The sequence below is a fragment of the Stegodyphus dumicola genome, chromosome 1 (assembly GCF_044657685.1).
Source record: "Stegodyphus dumicola isolate Sdum_Otavi_A_Nest chromosome 1, ASM4465768v1".
NCBI lineage: Eukaryota > Metazoa > Arthropoda > Arachnida > Araneae > Eresidae > Stegodyphus > Stegodyphus dumicola.
In genome coordinates, this window is record NC_140768.1 from 225,373,618 (window position 1) to 225,383,572 (window position 9,955).

The following is a 9,955-nucleotide window of genomic DNA, read 5'->3' on the forward strand; positions in this document are numbered from 1 at the left end:
GCTCTTTAATACTTTATATTCTACATGAAACTGAATTTTTATAAATTTATTCAAACTGCTTTAATAAACCCTGTAGAGTCATTAGGTGTTTTGATGTTGGAACGTGAAAAATGTGCAATGCCCTCCCCGGGACTTGAACCCTGGACCTCTCGAATACACGCCGTTATGTGCTACCGTTACAGCACAAAGATATGCAGAAAGGAGGAAAACAATACCTTATATACTCCCCTTTTTAAAGGGCGACTGGGGATTAGGGAACCCAATCGCCAAATCCTGGTGGTGATGAATAATTGTCCACCACCTTTTATTTCGGGTTCACTGAAGAGTCTAGGTTACTTTGAAGCAAGAGACGTGAAAAATGTGCAATGCCTTCGCCGGGATTCGGACCTAGACCTCTCGAATTCTTTCCGAGTTTGCTTCCAATTACACCAAGAAGGCATGTGGAAAGGAGGGAGAAAATACCCCGACAATATCCTCAATGAATTAGAAAAGTATGATACAGTGTCTACAGTATAAACCATAACGTATATAAGTCATAACACTTTTGTAAGTGTAAAAATGATTAATATTATTAATACAAATATAAGACTGAATGAAAATTCTAGTAAAACGGGCCATTGTATCCTGTTTATATCGTACAGATTATTTTTAAATAGGTATTTGTGTTATAGCTAAAGAATGAAAGCATTTTGATCAATATAATGGTTAGCGTTGCTGACTGCCCGTATCATTGCAGATAGGTTCGAATACAGGAAAAGGCTTTGATGATTGTAAGCATATAGTTTAACATATTTTGCGTTATGGAAGCACTTGAAATACAAGTTGAACTAAAAGTTCTCTCGTTTGAGTAGGAGAAAGGTTTCGGGTTAGAAGTAAGGGGTGGGAGATACTAGAACATGTCCCAAGTGGGATTCTCCTTTAATACTGGAGCGAGCTGGACAAAGTCGCACTGGCATTTCGGCTATAATATTTCCAAGGCTTATGCCAACGAATGACGCAATCCTGCTCTCTTCATCACGATAAAATCCATGACATTGTTCTGACATTACCGTCAAACAAGTAAGATAAGTCACAGCAACAGCCAAAGCGAGAAACAAAAAAGCAGTTATTATCTGGCATAAAAGGCGTCTTTTATAATTTTTTCACATGCTATTTACTTACAAATGGTTTCTTCTGTATACGAAGGAAGAGATTTGAAACAAGATATCACAAGTGCACATGCACTGTGATTAAGCAAAGATAACAATTCTTGCTGTCGGAGCTCTTTTAAATGCACTGGGCAATTTTAGCAGAATATGAAATGATTTTGATCATACGTAGCTTTTTTTCCCGGTAAGATCTGAATGATTTCAGCAGAATGTAAGATCGTTTTGGATACATTTATAATCTTCAGGCATCCAGGAAAATCTGTTCGAAAGATCTAATCAGTTTAAGTCAACATTACCTAACGTCTAAATTCGTCTTTCTTTATTCTACATCTTATTCTATCAACATAAGCTTCATAAAATTATCATCTGTTTCGATAAAGAACGATAAGTGAAACTGTGTGAGGAAAGCAAATTTTCATTTACTCAGATTTTATTTTATCAGGAGTTCTTACAGCAATTCAACAGTATCGCCTCCTGTTTGCGGCAAATAACAACGTTGATTGCGCAATATTATTTACGCTACCTGAATTAGTTAACACTATTCCCTACAGTTAACTGAATTCAATGCAGGTGAATAAGGCGATAGTTTTGAATCTCTGAAAGCGCTTCTGCAAAAATAAAATCTGTGTTAAACAGTGTTGTCTTTCAGACACTCAGCATCTATTATATTCAAAACTTTTAATACAAAGGAAATCTCGGAACAGAATTTTATGTTTAATGCCAGACATATTTTATTCAAACTGCTGCTAAAATTCTAACACCAATGTATCATATAGTTAAGCGTAGCAATTTTGAATACTTTTTAAGCAATAAACAAGTTAACACTGTATGTGTTAGTTTCTAAATTTTCGAACAATGTATTTCATACTTGAAGTAAATAAAACAGTTTTGGAACTTACGTATTACCACAAACATCTCAATAGAAATTGTCAAATTGCAAGAATGGGCCAAACTCTGGCAACTAAGGCTCCTGTAAACCAGGCTGAATCACCAACGTTTCTCTCTTGGCGAGGGAGTGAACGCGCTGCCAATTTTGGCGCGTTTATCGCACACGCTGGCTGAATGTCTGCTGTTTTTTTAAAGATTTATTTTATAGACGCGCGGTATTCAGCGCATATAAACTTTTCGGATAATTTATTAATTCTCGAATAGTATATAGACGTTTTCACTTAAATAAAAATTTCGCGTATATTTTGTAAACATATTCAAAATAACTTATTCTTTAGATGTTTCAGTTTCGTTAGCAGACTATAATAAATAAGATATGAATAAAAACTTTCAATAGTGTCAAATGGGGAAATAGTTAAAGCGTAGAGTGTGCAAATAAATTTATCTTAATGACATTTTAACAAAAATTTCCATAAAAACACTGTAAATTCATACTAAAAAAATTACTTAAGAATATGTTGTCATTTAAGTCTGAGGTACATGGAAATAATTGTGCAAGATTCTGAAGAAACACTTTCTTTTAAATGTGTGAAATATTTCATAACATAATATGGAAGAAGAAAGTACAGCATTCTGTGTTTTGGATGCTTTTCATCAAATGTAATATAAATACGAACTAGAAACCGTAATAAAAAGTCCTTCCTCTTCAATCAGATCACCTTTGTGTTGCATTGTATTTGTAATACTTCTAAAAATCCAGTTTTTACCTAAATTAAAAAAAACAGTTATTCCATAAAAGATAATAACTTTGAACGTATATAGAATGAATTTTGTAATTTGAGTTATGTTACAAAATAATTCATAGTTTATATATTTTATACTAATAATTTAGATAAAACCTGTCCAATTTAAGAATGTGTGTTAACCACATTCTTAAATTGTAAAAGGACGACTTAACCACATGTAATTCATTTCAAAGCATAAAAGAAAGCTTATTTTTTATTTTACACAGCAACAGCATTTTCATGCAGTCAAGTTTTTTTAACTGCTAGTTATTATACATAATACTTAATTTTAAACCCATTCTTATTAGAAAGCATAACTAAGAAACTTCTTTTTAAAGCACCACAGTGATTGCAAAGAATGTCGTTAAATTTACAAAAGTATTGAAGATATATTGAACAGCATTATAACAAGAAAGTACTGTACAAAATATGTAAATTTAGCATAACTTCTTTTTTAATATTTGCATAGTTTCCTCCAAATGAACCTTAATGGGAAGTTATCTTGCGAAAATTTAAAAGTATTAAAATGGCCTCTATTTAAGATGTAACTGCATTTATAATTATTTTGTAATTGCGAATAGATTATATTATTGCAATTAGATTATGCACTTACAACATAATTGCATAAAGTAATGAAATTAAGAGTTCACAGATACAATGTAATATAATTACAATGCAATTACCTAAATTGTAATTATAATCACTTATTTCATACCACAATATTATTACAATCACAATGTAATTTAAATTGGGTACTATATTTGCATACCCTCCACTCAAAAGGAGGTACTGATAAGCCTGGAAGTTATTATCAACAAAAAGCCTGTTCAGGACAGTTTGATGACAATTTCCACCGGGCGAAAAGTACATTCTTAAGCCCAGGCAAATCATGACAATAAAAATCATTTAGTCTTATGATTCACTATATTTTAAACCCTAAATTTGAATTCTGCACCAAATTATTTACCTATATTTTAACATACTTTATGAATTATTAGAAGCGATATGGCAAATATCTTCTAAAAATAACTGTAAAATATTTGTATCCATTAATTGATTCAGATACACACTTTTATTATTTAAGTATATCAAAATAACAGTTTCATGTTCCTGAAATACAAAAATTATGGAAAAAGTTAAAGTAATATTCTTAGAAGCATATGATATTAGTCACCAGATGCAAAATTATAGTTAATTTTTTGCCCTAAATACAATTTTATTACACAGTAGTCTGTGTAACTTAATAACATGTTATATAAAAAATTAATGATAATAAGTTTATCAGAAATGAATTAATTCTGCAAATAAACTTTCTGCACTTGAAAATTTTCTACACCTGAGGGGAGGGAGAGATCTAGTAAAATTAGATTTATTATAACTTCAGTTGGACCAAACACCTTCTCTCTATATATATGCATCACTAAAGAAATAAATAAAATTATCATGCTTAAAAAACAGATATACCATACCAGTTTTTTTCCCCTTGTTACACTTTACATTGAGAAATAACAAACCGTACAACACTGAAAAATACTATCCTTGAAATTTTGTTTAAATGAAGAAACACACACCATCTTTTTATTTAAGCATTACACTTCAAAAACAGATACACATACCAATTTATTTTCACTAGCCTTTATACTGATAACATGCCATATAAAAATGAAAAGAATTATCCTTGAAATTTAGATAAAATGAAGTAACACAATGGGAAAATTTATGCACACGGACATCTTTTTTCTATTGCATGTTGTATGACATGATCCACAAGTGCCTAAAAATGTACCCAAAGAAACGCATTTCAATATTAACAAAAAATTGTTTACAGATTAAAATTCATTCATTTCATACCAGTATTATAAAGATCATGCATGAAACAAATCTGCTTTCCCATACTTTTAAGTAAAACTTTTATACTGGAAAATAGACTATATTTCTATAATTAGAAACAAGAAAATACTAATTTGAATTTTTGCATTCATTTCTAAATCTTTACTCCATTGCCAAATTGTATAATACTGTGATTATAAATAAACTTGCACAATCCTTGCAATTATTGAAGTCAGATTATATATATTTTGTCTCACACTATTCAATTTATTCTATTGACTTCAGATGTCAATGTCAAAATTCTGGAAGTTATTTTAACCAAGAAACAGTAGTGGGCACCGTGCATAAACAACTCATCTAACTTTTTAACAATAGTGATTATAAAATAAAGAAAAATTTATATATCATTCCAACGATATTGCAACTATAGTATAATGTTACATATATCTTTAGCAAACATTCAGATTTTATCTTGACTTTCCAAATTATTATTTATTTTTTAATAAATTTCAATATGCTAATGATTTTCATGTTACATTAGTATAAATTCCACAATTAGCACAGGAAAACAAAATCCGCGCTTTATATTAGAAGAGAAATTTCTTTTCCATATTCAAAACATCTACATTGGCGATGTTTGGCGACGGGTACATTAACCCTAGACTAATTTAATTATAGCTATTATTACAGAAATTAGCAGATACTCAGGTTATTGTACACAAGAATTTCACTTTACTTGCACATTATAAACATCAGAGAAGATATAAACTCTAAATGAAGGCGTAATTAACATTATACTTACTAAGCAAAGTTCAGCGCCTGGACCAGGTTTCCAATTGTCTCTTCGGCAATTATTTACCCATATTTTTCTTCTTTCTTCATTTTTAGGAAATTTTACCAATGTATGACCTTTCCGTGAATGATTTGAACAATTAATAGCTGTACATCCGCCCATTTTACACAAAAAAAAAACACAAAAAATTGTTGCACCTTAACCACTCAGCCGCCATTAAATCTGGGAGCGCGAATGCCTGATGATTCAGCCTGGTTTATAGGAGCCTTACTGGCAACCGTTGAGCATAAACATTCTTCTGGTAACCATACTCATAACAACTTTTCAGTCAAGCAATGCCAACATTTTCTTCAGTTTTCTTTTTGTTGTTCTAAAGTTTTTCATAGACAAATCGTGATATCTTCCCCTTTTTTTCCCCTCTGAAATTCAATTTAAAACATTCGGTTGTGTAATTTGCCAGCAATGGACGAAATTGCAGTAAAAGTTTTGCAAGAGTGCAGTATTTTTATCGTAAAATCGCTGAAGAGAAGAATAATGAGATGCGTTTGATAGGCAGCCTAATAATGATGCTGAAACTGTGAGCGATGCCAGTACGATACACGGCTGTCTGATTTTTTTTTTTTTTTTTTTTTTTTTTTTAAAGCGTAGACTGCTGTGTATTCGGAGAGATCCCAGCATAAAAATTACAGAACAATTTTGCAAAAAATGTGTTTTACTTTTTATATCATGCAATCCTTATATAATAATTAAAATTTGTATTTTAAATTACTAAAGTTTTTTTTTATATATGCTGATAATGCTTCGCGATTAACGATAAATATCGATGACTTGGAAATCATTTAAAGAAAAGTCGAAAATCATAAACTTGCACCTGATAAGTAGCTTTTACCTTTCTATCTGCATAAAGTTGCTAGATTGCGCCAAGGTTGTTGATTTAATACGTAAGTACCTCTCCTTTTTTCTTTATTATAAGATTTAACTTATAAATATAGGATTATTCCTCGGTATCACTTTTAGTTAGAACCATTCCCGCTGAAATTACTCCCCTATTACGCTGAAGGAATGCCAATTAGTGATCGCTAAGATATTACGTAGAAGAATGATACACCATATTCATGCTTAATGCTTAAAAGATGATAGTTAGCTTCCTTTATCTGCCTGTTTACTACTTTACGACTTTTAAATAAAATTAAAAGACTGCAGCATATTTTAAGGTAAATTTGAATAAAGAGATCTCACTTTGATCATGCAATACATATATGAAAGAACTGGATGCATAGTACTTGCTGCTAAAGACTAGGGACTTGACTTTCAAGCAAACTGCATTCCACGTCGTCACAAGCCAGAGTAGGACTATCCGCTCCGGAACTGATTCAAAGAATCGATTCGCTTTACTCAGCGATGCAGCGAAAACGGAGCGATAGTCTTTTAAGGCCCATATCACACATGCATTTGTTTTACACGAATAAACGTTTCGGACAATTTTTCTGCCTGGTTTACTATTGAAAGAAAGATGCGCGATTTTTTCCTTCTTTTCGAAAAAAATTGCAAATTGTCCGTTTTCAACCAATCAGCTATCAGTTCGATTGTAATTAAGAACCAGTTTTCCCTGCGTTAACCCCAAATTGATCTGTGCTGATTGGCTATTGTGACAAAGCAGAAAAATTGTTCCAAACAATTGTTCTTCCGAAACAAATGGATGTGTGATAGCAGCCTAACAGTTCACGGAGAGCTCTTGTTGGGAAAAAATTTGATTTCCTCTTATGTAAACCCTAACATTCTTTACTTCATTAATTACCGGAAACGTCTCTGACCTTTTTATTATGTGTGTGTGTTGTGTATGTATATATGTGTGCTTTTGGATTGCTTGTGTTCCAAATAATATTTAAAAAACAAAACATTAAATAAACGATGCATGTAAGGAAAACGACCACTCGTTTGCAAATTTATGGACTTTTTTTTTTTTTTTTTTTTTTTTTTTTTCATCAGACAATGTGAGGATCTGTTTAAAGTACGTAGATTAAAGGTGCTCAATTTTCTCCTCGGACTCCCAGTTGTCCTTTCTCCTTCTGAGCCCTTATTATTGGCTCTTTTCATTGCCCTGGCGCTCCTTTTCTAGCCGCAAATCTAGATCTTGCGGAGTCTTGATTATTTGCTCTTTTCGTTTCCTCGGAGCTCTTCCTTTGAGTTTCATTTCGATTCTTCGAATACTGTGTCATAGTATAGCTATACTTTTTTATACAATATTATAAAATTCATGTAAAATAATAAATTATATTTTTATTTATTTTACTTACGCCTTGTAGTCAAGAGCTATAAATTTCTAATTAATTTTCTTTAGAATTAATGTATACCTCTAAACATTAATTTTTATATTTAATATATTTTTTTTAAAGGTTGCAGAACAAAATGTCGACCCTACCGTATAGAAGAACCTCGAGCGATATTTAGTATCATTTTGTCAAATTAGATAAACGAGGAAGAAGCCGGTACTGTCAGCAGACAATTTCCTGTCCTTTGGAATCTGCTTTAAATCTACAAAAATTCATTTTTAAACTGTGCTTTTTAGTAGCAACAAAATATCAATTATAGTGATAAAATAATGTAATCTTTAACAAAAGTGATTTTAATTTTATTATTTTTTAACTTTTTAGCATTTCTTATTTCAGAAATTTATGGTTAGTTCTATGTAGAAAGGTGTTTTTAGGGAATCTCAAAAGCACAGTTAAAAGAAATCAGTCCAGGGAGTGAATGGTTTTGATTGAGTTGATTCCATCGATCCCATTCCTTGTTCGATTCTTTCTGCTTTTCCCCAATCCTTTGCACAACCCTCTTAATCGACGCCTATTCCTAGCGAATTCATGAAGGTCATTGTTAGTGAGTGGTGAATCGTTAACAAGAACTGATTCACTTGAAAGAACTGAAACCAACTTTATCACAAAAACAGTCTTGAAACCATCTTAAGCAGCCACTGTAAAACTATTGCAACAAAACTTTGCCCAACTGTAATAGCTGTTTAAACCACTTTCAAAATTTTGTGTAAATTAATCAGAAGGTTGAATTTTGTGAGGATCTGACAGAAATGAGGCATGAGTGAGACTAGTACGGTACTCCCTTCAGGCGAAAAATTAAGAGTGAAGTCAAACACCATGAAGCCAACCCTCTCGCTTGGATTCGATCCCACGTCAATCTACTAATGTTTAACGACTTTATCTCTTGGCCGCTAGTGGGTTCTTTATCAAAGGAGCACACTTGCTGAAAAGGAAACATAAACTTAAATTGGTTCTTTCTTTGAGCTTAACGAAGCAGATAAACAAGATATGTCAACCTATGACATGCGAGAAAAAACTTAACATGAGGAAGATGAATAAAAGGTGATTAACTTGACTGGCATATCGGCAGGTACTTGACTGCAATAATCCCATACAATATTTCGTATAAATGCTGTCCGGGACGCTATGCTACATTCTTATTCCCATTCTAGTCTCCGAAAGCTATTTTCCATGTCAGAATTCTATGCATCACATCGCTGCACCATTTTGGAAATAATCACGGCTACTGACCACGTCGATATTCAGATACGACACACAACTCAGATAGGTATAAGCCTATACACACAATCTTCACAACTTTCTTGGCTTCTAGCGCCGGACAATATAGCGTCGAGCTTTATGCCTTTTCAGCACTGCGCAGCCGCAAGGGAGAATGCAAATTTCGCTACAGTTTGTACATTATATTTGCTAACTAGCCTCTACGCGGGCAGCCTTTATCTGGCTTTTAAATGTACCGTAAAAATGTCTAAAGGGAACACTAAACATTAAATTTAAAACCTGCAATAGAATTTTACTCTGCAGAACAACTTTATCCAATATATATATCACATAATTAAAAAAAATTACAATAAAATAAGCAATATTCTTTAATACAAATATTAATTATTCTAATAAATAAATTAACCAACTTCCCGTTGCAAAATCTTAAGAATTCAAATGGTATAAAGGAAGTTAAGAACTTTGTTTCCTAAAAAAATCATGCATAATTTTATGTAATTAAAACATAATTAAAAAAATGCAACGAAATAAGCAATAAATCTCATATTTTCAAGAGAAAACAGTCAGCAGTCTAGTATCCAAAGCAATGAATGAAAAACTGTTGCCGAAACCACATTTCTAAAAGAATGAAACTATCATCAGAAAGCAATAACCAATTAAAATTTTGCTTTGTGGATGACACAATTCAAAATATACAAACCTCTTTGCCATTAGCTAATAAAGAGAGAGAGGGAAAAAAGGAGATTCTTTCTGTTGTGCCTTGCGAGACACATGCGCGTAAGAATAAGAAGATTGCTATGTGTGCGTTGCGTGTATAATTAATAATATTTTATCTCATATTTTCAACAGTCAGCAGTTCAGTATACAAAGCCTTGAATGAAAAACTTTTGCCAAAGCCACATTTTTCAAAGTGTGAAACTATTCAAAATGACGCGATTACATCAAAAAAGATAAAATAAA

The 9,955-nt window shown here is 32.0% G+C and overlaps 1 long non-coding RNA gene across 1 annotated transcript; it reads right to left on the reverse strand.

Moving 5' to 3' along the window:
• Window positions 1-2,460: 2,460 nt before the first annotated feature.
• LOC146999487 (uncharacterized) lies at window positions 2,461-7,900 on the reverse strand. Its single transcript, XR_015043686.1, has 2 exons — window positions 5,454-7,900; window positions 2,461-2,803 (listed from the first exon to the last, which is right to left on the reverse strand). It is a non-coding gene; the product is annotated as an uncharacterized LOC146999487 (long non-coding RNA).
• Between the last annotated feature and the right edge of the window lie 2,055 nt (window positions 7,901-9,955).